The 24,327-nt window shown below is 32.3% G+C and overlaps 2 pseudogenes; both read right to left on the bottom strand.

Annotated features, from left to right (window-relative positions):
- LOC120181933 overlaps positions 1–22,654 on the bottom strand; it is a 30,269-nt pseudogene extending 7,615 nt beyond the window's left edge.
- LOC120181919 lies at positions 15,275–15,912 on the bottom strand (annotated as a pseudogene).
- Positions 22,655–24,327: the final 1,673 nt, after the last annotated feature.

The following is a 24,327-nucleotide window of genomic DNA, read 5'->3' as shown; positions in this document are numbered from 1 at the left end:
AAAACACCTCCCATTTCTCTTGCATGCATGCACTGAGCACACCCAAGGAAAACCCCTCGAAGATGCATGGCTTTCCATTTATCTTCCCACCCTCTGCATGCAACCTGATTGGCACCCATATGCATGACGTGAAACAGTCTGCCACATGCCGCGAATTGAAGGGTATGAAGGTTGCCTCCTGCATGGCAGTGTGCAACTTGCATGGGGGCGGCAATAATAATGCAATAATGAAGGGATAGAGGGACGGTTAGAGGGTTGGTTGGAGCTATTATGGGGTTGGTTTTTGAATATATATGTGGTATGGTGTAGGGAGAGAAGTGTAACCTGGGAGTGAAAGAAAGAAGAGGAGAAGAGAAAGAGAAAAGAGGAAGAAAGAAGACGAGAAGAAAGTTAAATTCGGTTCTCACTACACTACATTATTCGACAAATTCAATCTGGTTAGTTTTTTTTCTCAAAATCTAGATGATAAATTTTAATTTGTTCGATTTACTAAATTGATTATTTCATTAATTAATGTTGTTTAGTTCTAATGAAATTTAGTTTAAAAATAATAAATTATCTTGAATTTAACTTAAAATTAAATTAAATTATTTTTAAAGAAGAATATTCAAACAAGGTAATTTTGTGTTGTTAATGTTGTTTTTTATGAATATTTACTTGTTTAAATTAAATTAATTAATTAGTGTAGATTATTTTTAGATGCACGGATAGATATTACTTTTGTATGTAACTTTAAATTAGTTAAATAAAATATAATCTTTAAACTAAATTCGTTATAATATTGTCATTATTCAAAATTTTGTATGCAACTTGTATGTGTTTCTTATTTGTGTTGAATACTTAGCCGTAGTTACTAGTATTTGTTTCTTTATGCAACATTTCCCTCTCAGCAGCAGTTTTATGTGTTATTAAATTATTAATGTTACTAAAGTTATTTTTTTCTACAGATACGTTGAAATAACAAAACAAAATCAATTACTTCATCTCGACACTCAACATATTTTGATACATTTTGGAGCGATAGTGTTATTATTATTTAATAAAATATTATTATTTGAGAAAAATATTATTATTTGAGAAAAATATTATTAGTTTATGATTAATTTATTATTTAATAAATGGTATAAATTTATTTTATGATTAATTTATTAATTTCATGAATATTATAATTGTAGGAAGACGAGCAACGAGTCCTCAGTCATCGGATCAATATTCCTGCTAAGTTACACCCTTTGATTGAAGATCACCTGGAAGAGGTTGAATTTTATTATGTTACATTTGTTCGGGAGTATAAGTTGGTCTCGTGTTTGATAAGTGCTTTGATTGAACGTTGGAGGCCAGAAACACATATTTCATTTTCCGTGCGGAGAATTCATGATAACCCTAGAAGATGTGACCTTCCAACTTGGGGTTCCAATAAATGGGATGCCAGTGGTGATGAGTAATGATTACAATACTATGAAAACACTTTGTAATGAGTTTCTTGGACAGACAGATTTAAAAGGGTGGCATTTGAGGCTGTTGTGGTTGGAGAATCAGTTTAAACTCCAAGAAAATAGTTCCCAAGAAGAAATTGTATATGCAACTCGAGCATATATCTTGCAGTTGATTGGGGGAGTTTTGATGCCGAATAAATCCGGTAATATGCTTCACACGCAGTATCTCCCATTTTTGAGAAATTTTGAGAATACTCATCAATATAGTTGGGTATTTACGATATTGACATTCTTGCACCGTGAGATGTGCAAGGCCCCAGTAATAGTGAAGAATATTAATACAGCAGAAATCGGTGGATACTGACGTTGCAACAATCTTGGGCTTGTCACAAACTTCCATTTTTAACACTGATTAGTCAAACATCGATTGACTTTCTTCTTGCTGAAATGTAATATTTCTTTTCTCTATTTTAATTTAAGTTCTTAATTAGAATTTATTTATTGTGATTAAAAATAAGTAAAGAATATTTGTTTGATATACAAATTGAGGCATAAAATAGAAAGGACGAGACTAGCTAGTGCACAATACTATTAAAGAGTTTCAGTTGAGGATCAACATTTATAGCAAAAAGAAAGTATATAATATAATATAATATGAGTTTACTATGAGAATGAATTATACTTGTCACTTAGGAAATTTTCAGTCTACTTCTCAGGATTGTCTTACTTCTATGCCTTATTTGCCCGACAGAGTTTACTAAGGGTGCCTTGCGCTATCTCTATTCAAGGGACTTGACAATTTCAGGATGCCATGGCAAAACTTATTGTTGTTAGCAAGTGCATGGATCATATTGGTTCATAATAGAATATGTCACAACAATACCACTTAGCGGCAGCACTAGCATCTAACCTCTCGATCGAGCACTACTCCTTTTAGTCGATTGAAATCCTAGCCTTATGTCTAAGGTTGGATTAGACCTAGTTACTATCTAGAACCCCTTGCTTACGTGGATCCCCCTAGTTTCTCTCGAACACTAAGGATATGCTACTTAGTCATTCTTTCGAACACTAAGCAATCTCTAAGGAATGACTACTCTCATAGCTCCTACAACCTTAAGGCATTAAACATCATAAACAAAACAAGTAACAGCATACAAAAACAACCATCTATTAAAATAAAATTTAAATATCCATAAGGAACTCCCACCAAATAAGACTAGTTCATGGTGGGGTTCGGATATTCCAAGCAACAAGACATGAGATTAATTCGTTCCATACAACCCAAATAAGATAAAAAAGAGCAAACTACAAAGGGAATGAGGAAAAGCCTTCGACGTGCACTATTGGAGCTCCTCTCGGACGTCTAGCTCGCTATCTCCTCTCGAACGTCTAGCTCACCACTCCCTCTAGCTTGTTAATGGAGAAATGTCACGACAAAAATGATTGACGAAAAAATGAGAGACATTTTTCTCTCTGAAATTAAGCTCAAAACGGCGTGTGTAAAGTCTCATTCTTTTGGAGGTTTCATATCCTATTTATAGGGGGAGAATAAACCTAGGAATTTGTGTTAAAATTCTTATGATACCCCGATCAGGTTCCTTTCACATGAGGGGGTGAGCAATTATGGCAGTGGTCCCCTCTAGGGTAGCTGGGCATAGTCCCCTTCTAGGCAGCTTGAAGTTGGGCGTGGTCCCGAAAGAATAAGACGACCCAGGTGAAAAATGTCTCCTCCTAGGTGACTGGCAGTTCAGGCACGTGAAGACAAGGACAACTGGCTCATAAAAATACCATCTTTCATATTTTAGCTTACAAAATGCCTTCCGATTTGGCATTTGCATTCTGCTCAGCATTCTCATCATGTCACGACATTTCCCTTGTAACACCCCAAACCGTACCCGACCCGAATACGATTCTGAGGTGTCACATTGATTTTTCAAACCTTGACACTTAAAGAAAAACCCGGGGAATTTAAAACTTGTTTAAAACAAAATACTTTAATTTACATAAAAGAGACCACAAAATACAAACTTAATCAGAGTACTCATAAGTAACGACCTATTACATGCCAACACTCTATACACAACAAAATACATACTTTGTCGATTACTTTGATCTGATCTTCTAGTAATAATATTGTCCTTGCTACTTCTATTCTTGCTTTTCACGTTTCTTGGTACCTACGTGTAAATCACTTACACGCTAAGTCATAGACTTAGTGAGGCAATAAATAAACATGTAACAGTAGATTCATGAATATGCATTCTTACTATTTGATCATGATATTTCAATATGCATGGATATATTTCCTACGACATATATAATCAAGCCATGCACACATGAAACTTACCTTTTTGCATCATTTTCACTTTAATTTATATTTCAATTGTTGTTGTTGTTGCCCATGTATATTATTGAGAATAGAGGTATGTGAGTACATTGAGGTTGTGCACCAATGCTGTCACCACAGCTCGTATAAATTCCCTCATGGGGCACCGAACATTTGTTCAGTATTCGTCCCGAATGACTGCTATAAATGTCCCGTATGACCATTACGTCCCGAAGGACTACGTCCCAAAGGACTACAATACCCTCGACTCTTGGCATGCCAACTATACCTATAGCTCTCGTATCATATACTATGGGCATTTATTATGAATATATTTCTCATCACTTGTTCTTTCTCTTCTGTCACATACCACATGTATGTGTAACCATATATTTCATATCATATCACATATTGCATATTCATATGTCATTTCATATATTCATATAGCTTATTTCATTTCACATTAGTCATATCTCATAGCATATATCACATATGCATATAATCATGTATATCATATCATATATCTTATGTTTCATGCTCTTATGTTTATGCATATCATGTATTCATGTACATATAAGAGTCACATATCAAATAACATTTTAGGAGTCACTTCTTACCATAGTAACTCCATCATTGGCTCATCGCAAGCCAATGTTTGTTTAATAATATAAGTACAATTAAAATTGCACTCACCTTAGCCTTGCTTTGATTCGATTATAATCCTTTGATTATTCCGGAACTTGTTTAGGCTCAATATCTACATAAATATATCATTTCAAAACAACTATCATAAGCCTAAACTTTAAACTTGATGTTAATAACTTAAATCGGTTTAATGAATCAAATTCCATTTTTTCATTTAGGGGGGAATCGATACCCCCCAGGGGGAATCTGTTCCCGGGGAATCGATACCCCCCAGGGGGAATATGTTCCCCCTGCACATACTGGAATTTTCGTCCAAGAGGGGGAATCGATTCCCTTCATAGGGTATCGGTTCCCTCTATCCAGAAATTGTATTTTAACCCCGAAAATCATCAATTCTTCACTTAATTCTTCTATTTTAAACCCCTATAATGTCATTAAACTCAACTACCATTACTTAAACCAACTTATATCCATGAAAATCATCTATAACTTCAAAATCCTATCCTTCATATGTAATTCAAGAATCATACTCAAATTTCAATATGTTCTAAATACAATTTTAACACTTCTATCTTCTTATTCTCATATATGACAAGTCAAATTCAACTTAAAATTCAACTTATCAACTCTATTCCATGATTTCATATAAAAACTCGTTTTCTTAAATCTCTTATAACTTCTTCATCTTTTGATTATAAGACAACTTAAGCTTTCCTTAAGCTTAGTTATCATCTAATGATCAAAACCTAATCTTCAATTTAACAAATAGAAAACTCACCTTACGCTCTGCACGTTGGAGAAGAAGAAGATAAGAAGAAGAAGAGTTTTCTAAATACTCTCCCCCAACGTTTATCTTTTCATAAAGAGATAACAAAATATCTTTCATGTTAAATGACCATTTTTCCCCTTAAATCCTTTGATAATTACTAATTATTTTCAGGAAATATTTCCGAACAAATCATTACACTATTCAAATATCTTACTTTAATCAACACATTCTGAAGTTTTACAATTTAGTCATTAACCCGTATTTTGGGATGTTACAAATCTCTCCCCCTTAAGAAAATTCGTCCTCGAATTTTCACTGTACAAATATATGGGAATTGTCTACTTATATCATATTTGCACTTCCATATTATACTACAGATCCACCTCTTTTAAAGATCCATAAGGTCTAATGAATGTAGGACTGAGCTATATTATACAGAGAATCTTATTCAAAACAAGACATTAATAAATACCTTATCACTTATCTAGAAATTCCATTTTTTTTCTTTAAATATATATAGAACTTCTGTTAACTATCCACTATCTTAATTTTTTTTTCACTTTTCTTCAACTTCTTTGATCCAATCCGTCCATACAAAATCTCAATATTTCTATTCAACTAACTTAATAGTTTCCAGCATTTCTTTTACACAATGTTACAAAAAAAAACTATTTTGATATCTTTCTTTACTTGCAAACCTACTACTCATTAAACAAACTCAATAATAACTCTTCCTATGAAACATTATCTGACTTTAAATCTTTAACTTTCCCTTCGTGGTTGTAATTACTAAACTTATGTTCAATCAACAAGGAATTACATTCATTTTTATCTTTTCACTCATTCGATTATACACCTTTTAATCTTTATAAATTTGTATAAATATAATGTCGCTCATCATGGAAATAATAAGGTTCCATCCATACGGTAATCTCAATCCTTATCACTCAACATCATGAGTCCGTTGATTTCTTTCATCCATCTCTAATGACTTACAACATAAACCAAACATTTATTCTTATACCATCTTCATCCAAATTATTATACACATTTCTTTCTAAATTTTACTCATATCAATCTTGAAATTGATGTCAATACTCTTCTTTTTTTCATCTCAAAAGTAACATACTTATCTTTAACAACTTGATTAGAGAGAATAATATCATTCAAATATATCTCAAATTTCCTTCATACATATAAATAAATCCTTATATCTTTTACTATATTTACATGGCTAAGAAACACAACCTTAAACCAATACATGTTACACTTGGTTAACTTAGTCTGACATTCTTTTTCCGATCTTTTAAACTCTATTATACGCTCCCCTTTGCATAATTATTTTTTTCTAATACGATACTTTAAGAAAACTTTATCGTCTTCATAAAATTCAATTTATTTCTGTCTCAAGTCTGCCTAATATTCTGTCGATTAGATGTCATCTTGAAATCATCTTAAATTATCTTTACTTTATCCTCAACCACTTTCAATAAATCCTGGAAAATAAAATTCTGATCCTTTAACTTGAACCAAATTAATGATGTCCGATATTTTCTCCCAAATAAAACTTCATACAGAGTCATCTTAATGCTCAATTGATAATTATTATTATAGACAAATTCTACTAAAGGTAAATAATTTTCCCATGATTCTTTGAACTCAATCATACATACCCTTTTTAAAGTATGAATAATCTGTTAAACTCACTATTTGTCTATGCATAGATATCAATGCTACAATTAATTTAAATTCCTAAGACCTTTTCAAAGATTTCCACAACTTTGAGATAATCTTAAATCTTCATCAGATATAATTAAGACATGCAATTTACAAAATACAACAATCTTTTCATATAACCTTACATACTTATCCAAGAAATATTTACCTCAGTATGATAAAGGATACTAACTTAATCAGTTTCTTCATAAACCTCCAAATTTAGTCTCTACTGAAATTCTGATACAAAATTCATAACTCTTTATCCTTTCCACTTAGAATTGAAAAATTATACTTTTATACCAAAGTTATACTTTACACCTTATCATAACCCTTTTCATTCTTAAACCTTTAAACTCTATCATTTAATTTCCTTATCTCTTTATTCCTTCACAAATCAAAATCTCCTTGCAATCTAAATCATTTCATTCATTTTTTTTACTCCATTACGTTTTTCATATCTATATGAAAAACATCATAATAACACTTATACTTATATTTGATTACTAATATTTATCACATTTTCATAACCTTAATATTTAACATTATTTTCACATAACTTTATTCTTTATCCTTTCTTATACTTGCATTATTTTTATTTCTCAAAGCGCCTTTTAAAACCTATAAATACTCTTCTCATTGCCTTAATCATATATATATATATGATCCAAATACCTAACCATATTCAAATCCATATCATACTTGATTAATTCACTTTATATTTTCTTCCAATCAGAATTATCTCAACAATTGTTTACTTAACTTATCAAATCCACATTCATTCTCATGTATCATGAAATTTTATTTGTTCACTCTCAACATTTCAATATCTTCCATCTTATAAAATAATTACTGACATATCTATTTCTTAAACTTTTTCCGAAACAATATTCACATCAATAAATCTTCCATTATTCCCATTACAACATTTATTTACCATATTTTAGCTCAACTGCATAGCAACTAAATTATCTCATCTAAATTCTCCACTTTATAATAGTGGATATCCTTTAACATTATTTAATAGCACCTTAATTTTTAAAACGAAATCTTTAATTTTTAATCTAGGGTACAACCCTTATCCACTCAATCATATACCATATTTTTAATCATATTATTATTATTATTATATATATATATATATATATATATCTTACTCAACTTTTCAAACTTGGACTTTCACGCAATATTATTTCTCTGATTAAAATCGAACATTATAACTTCCTTTATCTTATAAATTGTTCACCGACTTACTCATTCTCAAACTTTTCTATTACTCTATATCTTCTCTTGAACATTCAAATCCTTATCTCACATACACAAACTTAAACTTATTTATATCCCTTTAAAATAATTTTTTCCATCAATTTTCATAACTTCTAACAGAGCTTTTAACCCAATTCACAAAGATTGTCTTTAACCCTGACTTATAATCAATTAACTCCTTATTTAATATTCAAATATCAGACCCTACCGCTTTAGTCTGTCTGACTCTCATCTGATTTGATTCTCTGGCGGAGAATGCAACTAATTCATATCTGATTTGAAGTTGAAAGCTAGAATCTCTATCTTTCTTTAATGGTGCTTAACTCTATTAAACACTAATTCTCTTAATCATCTGAAATTTTTGTTCTCCAATCCTTTTATTCTTAGCTCTCTATAGAATTTTAACGCGATTAATCATTTCTTGAATTGAGAACAATTTCAAAACCAGTAACACTCTTTTAATTTAAGGCGCAAGCCCTAAACAACCAATCACATATTCTTCCTTATCCTTCCTAATCAAAATTAACACAACAATAAATCTGTTTAACTTATTAAACTTATACTCATACACATGCATGTGTAACTTCTTTGTTAATCTCATATATTCGATCTTCATTTGTTTTATGAACTGATCGTTCATGTACTTATTCATAAATTCTTCTACAATTGATAACCACGTCACTTGATATTTTAACATTCTTATGGTGACATTTATTCACCATACTTCTAGCTTACCTATGTAGTAATAAAACTACTCAATTTAACTTCTCCACTTTGGAGAAATGAAAATTTTCTAATATTATCTTCCTACCATTTAATCAAATTTCCATAACAATGGAACATTTCTCAAATTCACCCTTAAACTCGGGTGTTCTCAACTCTTTTCAATACATTAATTCTATGAATTATAGAAGTATAAAATTAATTAAAACACATCATAATATCATTCAACATAATGAATCACTCTCTAATCTTATACATGCATTCCCTGAGGTTTTCGCTCTTCTCCCTGCATGGCTAGGGCAGGTGAATGCTATTACCTTCAGGTCTATCACCTTGTATTTCACTTTAGAAACTCTTATGATCATATATCTAATATAACATAATATTTTAATTCTATTAGCAAGACAGTACACTTACTATTCCATCAGATCAGAAGTTTTCACTCTTTTGTTGGCATGTATACCTTATAAAACACTCTAGACTCCGGTTTATGCCGAGAATCGACTAAACCTTAGCTCTGATACCATTAACTGTAACACCCCAACCCGTACCGGACCCGAATACGAGTCTGAGGTATCACATTGATTTTTCAAACCTTGACACTTAAAGAAAAACCCCGGGGAATTTAAAACTTGTTTAAAACAAAATATTTTAATTTACATAAAAGAGAACATAAAATACAAACTTGATCAGAGTACTCATAATTAACGACCTATTACATGCCAACACTCTATACACAACAAAATACATACTTTGTCGATTACTTCTGATTTGATCTTCTAGTAATAATACTGTCCTTGCTACTTCTATTCTTGCTCTTCACGTTTCTTGGTACCTACGTGTAAATCACTTACACGCTAAGTCATAGACTTAGTGAGGCAATAAATAAACATGTAACAGTAGATTCATGAATATGCATTCTTACTATTTGATCATGATATTTCAATATGCATGGATATATTTCCTATGACATATATAATCAAGTCATGCACACATGAAACTTACCTTTTTGCATCATTTTCACTTTAATTTATATTTCAATTGCTGTTGTTGTTGCCCATGTATATTATTGAGAATAGAGGTATATGAGTACATTGAGGTTGTGCACCAATGCTGTCACCACAGCTCATATAAATTCCCTCATGGGGCACCGAACATTTGTTCAGTATTCGTCCCGAATGACTGCTATATATGTCCGTAGGACCATTACGTCCCGAAGGACTACGACCCGAAGGACTACAATACCCTCGACTCTAGGCATGCCAACTATACCTATAGCTCTCGTATCATATACTATGGGCATTTATTATGAATATATTTCTCATCACTTGTTCTTTCTCTTCTACATACCACATGTGTAACATCTCAAAATACGGGTTAGTGACCAAAATTGTAAAATTTCAGAATATGGTGATTAAAGTAGAATAGTTTAATAGTTTAATGATTTGTTTGGAAATATTTCCTAAAAGTTTATAGTAATTATCCAAAGAATTAAAGGGCAAAATGGTCATTTGACTTGAAAATTATAATTAAATGATATATAGGCATGTGGGATAAGGATGAGGAGATATTTTCTCCACTTCATCTCCTTTGTTCTTCCACACGAGAGAGAGAGACATCAAAGGTGAGTTTGCTATTTTGTTAATTATTTGTTGTTTTAAAAGTTGGGTTATGATCACTAGATGATAATTAAGCTTAAGGAAAGCTTAAGTTATCTTAAAAGCAAAAGATAAAAGAGTTATGATAGATTAAAGAAAATGAGTTTTTATATGAAATCATGGAATAGAGTTGATAAGTTGAATTTTAAGTTGAATTTGACTTGTCATCTATGAGAATAAGAAGATAGAAGTGTTAGAATTGTATTTAGAACATATCAAAATTTTAGTATGATTCTTGAATTTCATATGAAGGATAGGATTTTGAAGTCATAGAGGATTTTCATGGATATAAGTTAGTTTAAGTAATGGTATTTGAGTTTAATGACATGGTAGGGGTTTAAAATAGAAGAATTGAAGGAAATTTTGATGATTTTCGAGCTTAAAATACAATTTCTGGGTAGAGGGAACCGATACCCTATGAATGGGAATCGATTCCCCCTCTTGAACGAAAAATTCCAGTATGTTCAAGGGGTATCGATTCCCCTGGGGGGGTATCGATTCCCCCTAAATGAAAATATAGAATTTGATTCATTAAACCGGTTTAAGTTATTAACATCAAGTTTAAAGTTTAGGCTTTTGATAGTTGTTTTGAAATGATATATTTATGTAGATATTGAGCCTAAACAAGTTCCGGAATAATCAAAGGATTATAATTGAATCAAAGTAAGGCTAAGGTGAGTGCAATTTAATTTGTACTTATATTATTGAATAAACATTGGCTTGCGATGAGCTAGTGATGGAGTTACTATGGTAAGAAGTAACTCCTAAAATGTGATTTGATTGGTAATTTATGTGATGATTTGTGTGATTATGGGGTATGTGTTAAAAGACAATGATCTAAATGACTACATGAATTATGTGGTATAAGTTATGTGATTACATGTATGTATTAATACATATTGCTTGCATTACATGTTAATGTGATTATGAATAGGTATAAAGGAAACAAATGATGATATAAGAATCTATTATAAGATATATGATATGAAAATAAGATAGTGAGCTATGTGAATGAAACCATGAGCTTATATGAATATATGATATGGTTACATGAATATGAAAAAGGATATAAAAGATAATGCCCATGTTATGTGTCATGAGAGCTAGGGTATAGTTGGCATGACAAGAGTCAAGGGTACCTATGTTCTACGGAACATATGGACAGAATTACCTATGTCTTTCGAGACATATGGACAGTATGCCTATGTTCTAAGGAACATATGGACAGTTCACCTAGGTTCTTTGGAACCTATAGATAGTTGCCGAGGATCTTTATGACCTCTGGATAGTTACCGAGGATCTTTATGACCTCTGGATAGGTCCTGCGGGACATTGATCGAGCTGTGGTGACAGCATAGTGGTGCACAACCTCAATATACTCACATACCTTAGTTCTCAAAAGTATACATGGGCTAATACATGGTCTTTACAGAGAGTAAATAAATAAATTGATTTGCTACTATGTATGTTTTGTTGTGAAGTAGTATATGTGTTCCATGGTATGTAGAGAAATGTTCGATATATATATATTTATACGATAAAAGGTATTAAAAGTACTTGTATTATCTTATGTTATCATGTATACTGAATTATATGTGACACGATTGAATTCATAGATTGAATGTTTATATTTATGAGAAATGCATTATTATTATTATGTTTTTGCTTCACTAAGTCTATGACTTAGCGTGTAAGTGATTTACATGTAGGTACTGAGAAGCAGAAGGATCAAAGCTAAGTTCAAAGTAACAACATATCTCTGCTCAAAGATCAGATCAGAAGTAAATTACACAGTATGTATTATTATGTGATAAATAGGTTGGCATGTAAATAAAGTAGGTAAATTAGGTATTTATGCTTTGATCAGTTTTGTAATATTTTAAACAATTTATATAAGTATAAATGCAAAGAAATGAACGGTTAAATTTTTTACGAGTGTTATGTACAATTTACGAAAATCACTGTAGCAGGTTACTGTAGTACTGTTCATATCGTATTTCACCGTTCATAAACACGTTTTTATCTCAAAATTTTATACCAAACACAATTGAATAATATTTGATTGTATTTTCTTAATATAAATTCAAATGTTCAGTTATTTTAAAAGAGTAAAGGTTTTGAAAATGTCAATGTGACATCTCGGACTCGTATTCAGGTCGGGTATGGTTGGGGTGTTACAACATGTATGTGTAACCATATATTTATATCATATCACATATTGCATATTCATATGTCATTTCATATATTCACATAGCTTATTTCATTTCACATTGGTCATATCTCATATCATATATCACATATGCATATAATCATGTATATCATATCATATATCTTATGTTTCATGCTCTTATGTTTATGCATATCATGTATTCATGTACATATAAGAGTCACATATCAAATAATATTTTAGGAGTCACTTCTTACCATAGTAACTCCATCATTGGCTCATCGCAAGCCAATGTTTGTTCAATAATATAAGTACAATTAAAATTGCACTTACCTTATCCTTGCTTTGATTCGATTATAATCCTTTGATTATTCCGGAACTTGTTTAGGCTCAATATCTACATAAATATATCATTTCAAAACAACTATCAAAGCCTAAACTTTAAACTTGATGTTAATAACTTAAATCGGTTTAATGAATCAAATTCCATTTTTTTCATTTAGGGGGAATCGATACCCCCCCAGGGGGAATCTGTTCCCGGGGAATCGATACCCCCCCAGGGGAATCTGTTCCCCCTGCACATACTGGAATTTTCGTCCAAGTGGGGGAATCGATTCCCTTCATAGGGTATCGATTCCCTCTACCCAGAAATTGTATTTTAACCCCCAAAAATCATCAATTCTTCACTTAATTCTTCTATTTTAAACCCCTATCATGTCATTAAACTCAACTACCATTACTTAAACCAACTTATATCCATGAAAATAATCTATAACTTCAAAATCCTATCCTTCATATGTAATTCAAGAATCATACTCAAATTTCAATATGTTCTAAATACAATTTTAACACTTCTATCTTCTTATTCTCATAGATGACAAGTCAAATTCAACTTAAAATTCAACTTATCAACTCTATTCCATGATTCCATATAAAAACTCGTTTTCTTAAATCTCTTATAACTTCTTCATCTTTTGATTATAAGACAACTTAAGCTTTCCTTAAGCTTAGTTATCATCTAATGATCAAAACCTAATCTTCAATTTAACAAATAGAAAACTCACCTTATGCTCTGCACGTTGGAGAAGAAGAAGGTAAGAAGAAGAAGAGTTTTCTAAATACTCTCCCCCAACGTTTATCTCTTCATAAAGAGATAACAAAATATCTTTCATGTTAAATGACCATTTTGCCCCTTAATTCCTTTGATAATTACTAATTATTTTCAGGAAATATTTCCAAACAAATCATTACACTATTCAAATATCTTACTTTAATCAACACATTCTGAAGTTTTACAATTTAGTCACTAACCCGTATTTTGGGATGTTACATCCCTTTTCTTATCATTTCTCCCAAATCCTACACATCATCAGACAAAACACATTCCCCATAACGTAGCACCGATTTCAAAATAAAATACCACGACAAAATATATTTCCACCACATGCAGCTATATGCTCCTAAATGCATCTATATAATCCTATATGAGCTCTTAGATAGTCAATATCTTAAGTTTAAAAGGCCCTAAATATGGTCTTTTCATGGAGTTATCAGTAATTATATCAATTTTATTAAATTTTAAAAGTTAAGATGAGATAAAATGGCAAATATATAAATTAATTTTAATTGTTTAAAATTACGACTAAATTGATAGAGTATAACTGACATAATTGTAATTATATCAATTTTATTAAAATTTAAAAGTTAAGATGAGATAAAATATATATTTTTATGTTAGATAATAAAAAATTATATATTTTTTAATAAATAAAAATAAAATATATATTTTATTGTTATTTTAATAATAAAATTTATTTCATAATTTAAGATAAAAATAAAATATATTTTTTCAACTTTAAAAACATAAATTATTATACTGAAAAAAATGCATAAATTATTATAAAATAAAGTTAATTATTATACATAAATTATTATAAAATCAAGTAAATTAAGTTAATTACTATAAAATCAAATATATACATAAATTATTATAAAATCAAGTTAATTATTATAAAAAATTCAAATATATATATATACATACATACAAATACATATATGATTACTGATGAGACCTATATCTTGGTAGATTTGGACATTTCTTTTTTGAATGACCTTTACCCCTATATAATCCGCATCACTTTGGTTGACCTTTCTCTCTAGCATGAGAACTCATACTGGTATGAATACGACTGGACTCAGGCCGACCCTTTGGACTTCTACGAAGCATTGGATTTGGCAGCCATTCGTCATGATTTATTTGGGAACAGTTTGAATGCATAGTTGTAGACATTAAATATCCTATATATGTGAAAGAACTCATCAACATAATTGTATGTTCTTACACCAGGATACATACATGCCGCAACTGCATGGGCACGTGGATATCTTCATGCCTGAAAATGACCAATATCACACCATTTGTGTTGTAAATCAACTCTAAATGTTTGGTCTTTTCCTCCTTCGTTGCAGCATATGCATGACACAACACAACAAAAGTATGAACAAACATTGAGGTTGTCAATTGCTCGTTTGCTTCTATTGCAATAATGAATTTGCATCAAAACAGAATTAGAAATAGTAAAAGAAAAGGAAAAATAAAGTCACCGCTCCATTGAGTTGAGAGGTATTTACAGTTCGAGTAGGTCCACGAGTTATAACACGATGACTCGCTCCAGCTTGATTCATCGTCTTCATATATCCATTAGACCTAACGGAAATGCTTTTAGGCAACATAACCCGCTCCACGTCCCTCGCACCTTCCATCATGCTTGTCAAACTCTCATCAGAAATATCCACCTCACCTACAGCGTCACCACCAAGATAAAGTCCTTGCAACACGTTCACCAACTCAAACAGTGAGGTGTCGTAATTAGACGATGAGAAATGGTTCTAAACAGAGGCTTGGATCAGTGCATTGGGTTCTTGTTGAGGTCTTGGTTGACAGATCGAAGCGAGGAATTCTCTTGACAGAGTTCTTCCGCTTCCCTTGCAACTTCACGGAGACGAGTGAGACAGAGGTTTTGGCAGTTGACCATATCTTGTTATTGTTGCATGAGGATGCGAGGATTGTAGAGCAAGAATACGAAGGCGGCGAAAGAGGAGGATGAGGTCGTGGTGGAGGAAGAGTAAACTCCATCACTCTGGTGATCTTTAGGTTGATTACCTCCGAGGTCGCCATAGACGGTTGAAAATTTGTCGTTTTGCATCTGAACCTTAATCGTAACACTTCAATTTTCTTTTCCGATCAGCGGAAGTGAGAGAATGTGAGGATTTTTTTATTGCTCTCCCTGGATCGGTTGAGAATGAGAGTCTCCCTTTTAGTTTCCCTATCTCACAAAAGTTTTGATGATGGCTAGACGGGCTTGGGGTTTATATGGGCCAGAATTTGGGTCTTGAAATTGTATGGGATTAGGTACATTTTAAGTGGGTGAAGGGTTAAATATGGAATGAAAATTTAATTTCGGTTGTATTTTGTATAATGGACTGTAAATGAATATTTGAATTTGGTACTTAACTTGGGTATCACATGTTTCGGCTTTAAAATTCAATCATAAAAATGTATGGTTACTGAACCCAAATAAACATTTGACATTTCTCAAAGCCCAAAACTCTTTTCGCCCAGGTGAGCCACTCGAACCAATTTGATGATCATGTGTGAACATCTTTAAACTGACACTCGACCACCTTCAACGGATTTAAATCGTTCAAACAAAATTAGGGTATTACAAAAGGTTGTTGCTTGGAAAGGCAACTCTTGTTGTTGCAGCCACCGACTTTGTTTCTTTTACCTGTCTAACAAAAGGTGAATATGAGTCTTCCTTTCCCCCATATCTCATTTTCTTCTTCTTATTCAGGCTCTATGCTTGTTTGAGCTTTTCTTGGTTTGAGGAAAATATTTATCACAATATATGTTATCACTATAATTAAAATTTAAAATTACAAGAATAATTTGTTACAAAAATATGAATATCATTATTTTTTGTGACAATGTTTTTTGTAATAATTATACACACTTATAGTTACAAAAATTGTTACTATATGATTTTTTTGCGCAAAAAATATGGAGGAAAATCTTTATGACAATATATTTTGTTACTATATAACATTTTTTACACTAAAAATAGGGATAAATGGTTCTGATAGTATAATTTTTTATAATGATTAAATATATAAGTACAAAAATAATTAATTACAAAAAACTTTAATTTTATTATTTGAAGTGATAATTTTTTCTATAACAATAACTATAAATTATAATTATAAAAATTGTTAATATAACTTTTGAAACAAAAATGTGGAAAAAAATAGTTATGACAATATATACTATCACTATAGCTAAAAGTTATAACTACAAATATAATTTGTCACAAAAACGTGAATATCATTATTTTTTATGGCAATGTTTTTTGTAATAATTATTAACACTTATAGTTACAAAATTTGTCAATATATGGCTTTTTTGGCGCAAAAAAAAATATGGAGAGAAATCTTCGTGACAATATATTTTGTCACTATAATTAAAACATATAATGACAAAACACTGTTTTTTTACTAAAAACTTAAATCTCATTATTTGTTGTGACAACTTTTTTTGTAACAATAATTATAGCTTATAGTTACAAATTATGTCACTATATGATTTTGTTTTTGTACAAATATTGGAGATAATCATTTGTGATTATACATTTTGTCACTATAATTAAAATATATAATCACAAACAAAATTTGTCACAACAAATCTAAATCTCATTATTTCTTGTGACAATTTTTTCTGTCATAGTTACTAAAACTTTTAGTCACAAAATTTGTCACAATATGCCTTTAATTTGGCGCCAAAAAATTGGAGAGAAACATTTAAAAAATCGTAATAAAATTTATTTTGTCACCATATGTAAACATGTTTGCTAATTGTGACAAATTATTATGACGATTTTAGCTTTTGTCGTAATTGTATATCTTTTTTTAATCTAATGCGACAATTATTTATGTTGTCACGAAAAAGCTACTAATAGTGACAATTAATTTTGAAAAAAATTAAATTTGTTACAATAGTAGAAATTTCTCGTAGTGTGAAAGCCCAAAAGAGTCTATGAAATATTTTCTTCCCTCGAACATGTTGACTTTCTTCTTCATATGCAGGCATGGTTTGAGACTTCACTATGATTCCCGGGATGAATCATTTCATTGCTTGTAAAAAAAATATGGTAGCTCATTGTACGATGTATCCCTATCTCCATATGTCAGCTTCATTGCCTTCATTTTCGCATTCCAAACCTTGTCGTATTTTACTTGGTATCCAAATTGGCTTCGAATAGATGCAGCTAACACTGAACAAGGGATCTTTGGATTCTTCTTAACCAACACCTTCACGTATTCACATATTACATCGGAGTCCAATAGTCGGTGGTCTTGTTCGATTGAGTTTCGCAAACATGTGTGAGGACCATTGTACCTTGTGATGACCCAAACATCGTGCCTATGAATTTTGGACACTCTGATCTTCCATTTGCACTCTGGGCCATATTTAACACACTTCGCATATATGGTTTTTTGGTTGGACTCTGCAACATGGACATCACAATGGCCTTTGATGCAATTCTCTTTAATCGCCAGCGTAGCTCCATCTTTTCCTCTAAATTTCATCCCAATCAAAAATTCACCAAAATTTATGAATGATTCAACCATGTGGTATGGAGATATATATGGCATGTCTGAGAATTCTGGCGCCCTCATCGCATCAGAATCTATCTCGTACATGTGAGGGGTAGGTTGATCCGATGTCGGAACTTCATCAGTGGCTAGGTTAGGTGCACCACCACAGCTAAAATTATTATCGTTGGCCAAAACGGGTTCCTCAGTTTCTTCATCTTCGCTGGAATCATCATGGATTTCTCCCCATCGATTTTCAGCATCAACATCAACAGTCAATTTCGAGTTATATATGTTTCTCTCCTCGTACTCTGTTGTTGCGGATGTTCATTCGACTTCATTTCCACTTTCCAATAGCGCCATAAAAATGTTTATCGGTCTGTATGTCGGGTCCTCAAACTCACTTCCGAAAGCCATTTGAGATGAATTTCCAGCCATATTTGTTGATGACCTAGGAATATCAGATATCTTACGCACATCAACAAATAAGTCAATAATTGAAATATTTGTTGACTCATGTAATTCAACCATGGTTCCAATATCATCATCTTCTTCAACTGATATTGCAACATATCTAACTGGATTGGGGCATACCATGAACCTGTACTTCAAACCATTAACTATAGCTCAGATTTTCCTTTCTATCATCTGCTTCATTTCTATAAATGTGATGTCCGTTTTGAACGTCATATTTATAGGTCTTTCAGACTGAAAAACAAGTCCAACCTTATTTTCCATAATATGTTCATTATAATGGACAATTGTAAAAAAAATATTGCTCATTTTCACTACAAATTCAAATTTTGTATTTAGAATAAAAAAATTATAGTACACTATGATCATAAATCGTAAAAATAATATAATACAATATAAATATAATATTAACACAACAACAATCGTAAAATTAACAAATATTTATGAAAATAATATTAACATAATAATCATTAGTAAAATACCTCAAATAAAATTTCTTCAAACTTAATACACCTTCGTTCTCCAAAAAAATTAACAAACTATTAGACTAATTTCAGAAAAAATAACAGAAATTTAAACCAATTTAGTATATAATACATACTCAAATTAGAATAACGAAAGAAAAAACACGCCAAATTTTCTGAAATGTTCCCTGATTTCATTCTTACATATATATATATAGTTGGAAGAAAAGTTTTTTTAATGTTGAACTTGTTATTACAGGGTATGGGTTAGGATAAGATAAGGGTATGGATTTAGGGTTTATCACTCAAATGTTAGTTACCTACTGCACCTATGTGAGTGGCATGCGATGCAACTTTGTCGTCCGCACGAGAGGGAGACGCATGAGACTTTGCCGACCACGCGAGGGGGCCCCGGGGAGACGCATGGCAAGTCATGCGACTCCCCCCCTTGGGAGACGCATGGCAAGCCATGCGAGTTACCCCTCCCCTTTTTTTTTTTTTTTTGCCCTGGCCAAATTGCATCGACGCCAATACGTCTTCAAGGGGCTTGGCTTGAACGCTTAGACAACAACACGTCTTCCGAGTACACTGTAGCATTCATCCTATTCCGCAAAATAATTTCTACACAACATTATTCGAGCAATTTTTTTCTCCACCGCATTATTGTAAAAATTCAGCCATTTTGGGTCTGTAACTAATTTTTATATATAATATTGAACCATTATTGTTTTAGTGGTTTATAGTCTAAAAAAATAAAGATTTAGACTCGATCCTGGAACATATTGGATCATAGGGTTGATATTAAAGTTTAATCTTGAAAGAACACGAGTCAATCCGTGATCTAAACCTTTTAGGACCAATAATACATGGGTGATCTATTGTTCTAGTTTCATAATCGCCCACTCAATCATACTCACCCCCCGGTAAAATGATACCAAATTCCCAAATATATGATGTAACTACTACTAATATCTCACCCTTCAGAAAATAGATAGTTTGTTAAAAAGAGGCTAGCAACTAATTGTCTCTTCACCAATTTAACAATAAGAAGTCCTAAAACAATTATTGATTAGAATTGAGAAGTTTCTCATGTGCATATCGCTGTGATAGCCAATGCTTCTGGTTTACCAGCGGTCACAAATATGTCATTGTTGCTTGCCGTTACTGGCTTGCTCACTGCTTTGGCATTACCGAATATCTTCTTGGTAAATTCGTCGAAGCACTCAGCAGTGGTATGGAAAGTAGCGTCTGGATAGAGAGAGCAGACTTCGACATCAGTTGGCTTGTCCAAACTGAAGTTTATTTGGCAGCCATTTATGAAAATGTCATGAGTGATCAATGCAACCACACTCTGAGGGATCCGCATCTCTGCAGGGTTAGTACAGATCGGGTTAGCCAACAAAACTAATGCTTAATGGGGATCTAGTTCTTCGGAGAAAGGTTATTTCGCTCGCAAGAAAAGTGGACTTATGACAAACCTTGGGCCCTTTGGAGCAGATCTTCCCCTGCTATAGTGACCCTAGGAAGCATGCGACCAATCTTCGTCTCCCATAGAGAAGCCATCTCGTTCATGTTTAGTAGGTTGCTTGGAGGTTGAAAATGGACAGTTTTGTTTAGTGTTCGATCATCATTAATGGACATCACAGTGAACTTCCCGATATCGGAACCCGCCACAAAGTATGCTGTCAAATCACCACAAAATCGTTGGAGTTTTGATTAATTTTGTGTTCTAATGTAGTGTTTCAATTATCTAATAAATAGTGGCCAAAAAAATTAGTTAATCACTGGCTTTTGCGAGTTTGTTGGGGGAAAGAAGCAACTGGTAGCACTCAGGACAGGGTTAGGAAATGATGGTTACGTGACCAGTTGCTACCTAACCTTCCTCAACATATCAGTAACATTCCTCTCTTTGCGAGGCTTCACACTTTGACTCTTAAGATTATACAACTGCTGAAATCTGTAAGCTCAACTACAAAATCCACTACCACTATGTATCTTCTTCGACAACAAATTAACACAAAAGATTAATCAAGGACAAATATTAGAACTGTGGTGTTTAGATTGTGGAGTGAGTGTCAGATACAGGTATAGTTTTTGTTTTTCTGAGTTTTTCCATTCATATGAAGAATTCTTGGAGGTTATATTCTCATATTCATGTGTTGGACACGAATATTTCAACAGAAATGAAGAGTCCGAAAAACGTAATTAATTATCTATGTTCTGTGATAGGATAACATAAAGTAATATTTAAGTTCATTAATATCAGAGAAATTAGCTTCAAAAGACTGGGGAGTGATTTAAGTACATTAATGTCAGAGACATTAGCTTTAAAACTAAGATACCCATTTGGCGACTGGGGAGTGATTTAATTCATAGACATTGATTTTCTTCGAAAAAGATAAATTAGAATTAAGGCAGAGACAATAAAGCAAAAAGAAAGAAAAGACGTGGGGCTGAGAGTACCTTTGACAGTGCCATCACCATAGATTTGGAACCTATCAAGGGGCGGGAGAACATCAGCTGGGTGAGTGTTGTCATGGTAGGGCCAAGAAGCAATGGAGTTGCAACATATGTAACTGTACGGAATACCGCACTTCTCTATCTCCCTCCTAACCTTCCTCTTCCGGTCCTACATGGTTAGCCCCGGCTCCGCCCTGTCTATGTCATGCCCAAATTCGGACGGTACAAACCTCTGCGAGTTAAATTAATTCTTTTAGATTTCATTCATTGAAACTCAATATTGCCTTTTGAAATTATTAACTTCATCTGGTTGAGGGGTCTCAATCTTGCACAGTTGCACTGCATGCTATACACAGAAATAATACATAACCATATATGTTTATGTATATGCATACATGCATATACCTTTACAGTGTGGACATTCTTAATAGCCTCTACTAGAGTGAACTGGTCCAAGATGCTCTCCCCTCCAACTGCAGATATCACAATTTCTATTGCATATTCTCTCAAAACCTTTTCCACGAATTTTGGTCGGTTATAGAACCCTGTTACAAACATTTTTAGGGCTTGCATGAATCTATACATATAGATATTGAAAATGCAAAGATAAATAAATATGAAGAGAGGTATTGTCGAGGGAAAATGGTAGTGCATACATAAGTTATGATGGCTCCTTTGTCTTGAAGAAACTTGATGGTGGTGGCCTTGGTGGAGGGAGAGTTCGAACTAGACCGGACCAACACATATGTTGGCTGGCCTGATTCTAGACAAGCTTCAGTGATGAACCGGCCTATAAACCCACTCGAACCGATAACTAACGTCCTACCGGTCTCTGGCTCATTCGGAGAAGAACCATTCATGTGTGCTGATTTCATAATTGATTGCTTGTATAGCTTACAATTTTTTGGCACACAATGGAAAAGGAAGAAAAGATGGTTGAGTGAAAAAACAGCATCCGCTTATGTTTAAATAGAGATGAACACCTGACTAGTTCGGTAGCAAATAACAATGGTAGAGTATTAGCAAGAGCGGCCTTTCAATTGGAATATTTTTAGGCAGGGATTTTTTTTTTTGGTGGAAAAAGGTATTCAATAATATAATGCTTTAATATAATATTAAAGTTTTAAACCTTTCAAGTATTTTTTCTTGGTAAAAAAAATAAATCTTTTAAAATATTTATAGACCACTCATGTCTTTAAATTTTACTATTATTATGTAAAGTATTCAACATGTGTTAGGTGAATTGTAAAAAATATGATAATCAAAAAGATAATTTTAAGTTAATTTAGTCATATATACCATCGGTCAAATTATTACTTTCTTGAAAGACATAATACTTTTATCTCTCACTATTGTCTCTTGAGAATCAAGACGTTGTAAGATCATAGGTTGGTGAGAGATCTTTTCAAATATTTATTCAAGTATTTTTCTTAAAAAAACATTCACAATTTGCATTTTAAAAAGATAAACCTAATAAGCCTAAAGCATTTATGTTTTCTTGGAGCCATTGATTTATTGTACTCAGGTATGGTACTATTATTTCGCGTGCATGAAGTAGTTGTGGGTGTAGCTACAGTTTGTAATTCAAGAATTATTACATCTTTGTTTTTACACTATAATAATTACTAATAAAAAATGATTTCAGATATATATTTGAGTTAGATTTTTTTTAATGAAAGGGTATTGATTTATTTAATTTATAAAAGCATGTGTTAGTAGTTATATAAAGATGGAACTCAAGATCAATAACAAAAGAAGATTTGATAAATCAATGATATATATATATATATATAAAATATTGTGAGGGGAGGATGGATAGAGTTTGGTGGTGAGTTTGTTGACAAGTAGATAGGACTCTTCCTTTCTGGATTTGGGTTTGTTCCGGTACTAGTCAACTCATCAAACGAGTTAGCTAGGGTTTCTACCTACTCAAATCAGTATTATTAATTAATTATTGGTTCAACTGTCCCCATTTGATTGCGGAATCCCGCCATGGATGGCTTTCAACATCTTTCGGTATATGCTTTTATGTCCGTACACATATATATTGCAATTCTCATGGAAGATATGGTCTCAAGTGTGGTATTTTCCCAAAGACGCCCTATCTTGTTTCCTAGTGTGACAACCCACAATCAAAATTGCAACAATTTGTGCAACTGATAAATTGAACATGCTCAAATGTGCTCTATGGTTCAAATCAAGACCAAATTCTCATGGGATTGGTAAGGTATTGTCACAACATTCCTTTGGGTGGCCTTGGAATTACGTTTCGACATTGAATTAAGGTGATGTAATCACCACCAATCATTTCGAATCACGTTGATCGGACACCTAAAACTCCATTTATCTGATCTTCAACTCACCAGAAATTAGTCGGATTTGGGAGTCGATTACAGTTACGGAAGGATGAGCACCCTTATACTGCCTTTTCGGTACCAACAAGATTACCCAGTTGTCTTAATTGCGAAATATAAAATTTAAATTAGAATTTACATGCTCTATCCAAATTACTTACATTCGACGAATTTTGGTTTTTAAAGGGCCTAAAAATACGAAATTAATGTTAAATAAAAA

This window comes from Hibiscus syriacus, unplaced genomic scaffold (assembly GCF_006381635.1).
Source record: "Hibiscus syriacus cultivar Baekdansim isolate YM2019G1 unplaced genomic scaffold, ASM638163v2 tig00112609_pilon, whole genome shotgun sequence".
Taxonomy (NCBI): Eukaryota; Viridiplantae; Streptophyta; class Magnoliopsida; order Malvales; family Malvaceae; genus Hibiscus; species Hibiscus syriacus.
This window is presented reverse-complemented; position numbering and strand designations above follow the sequence as displayed.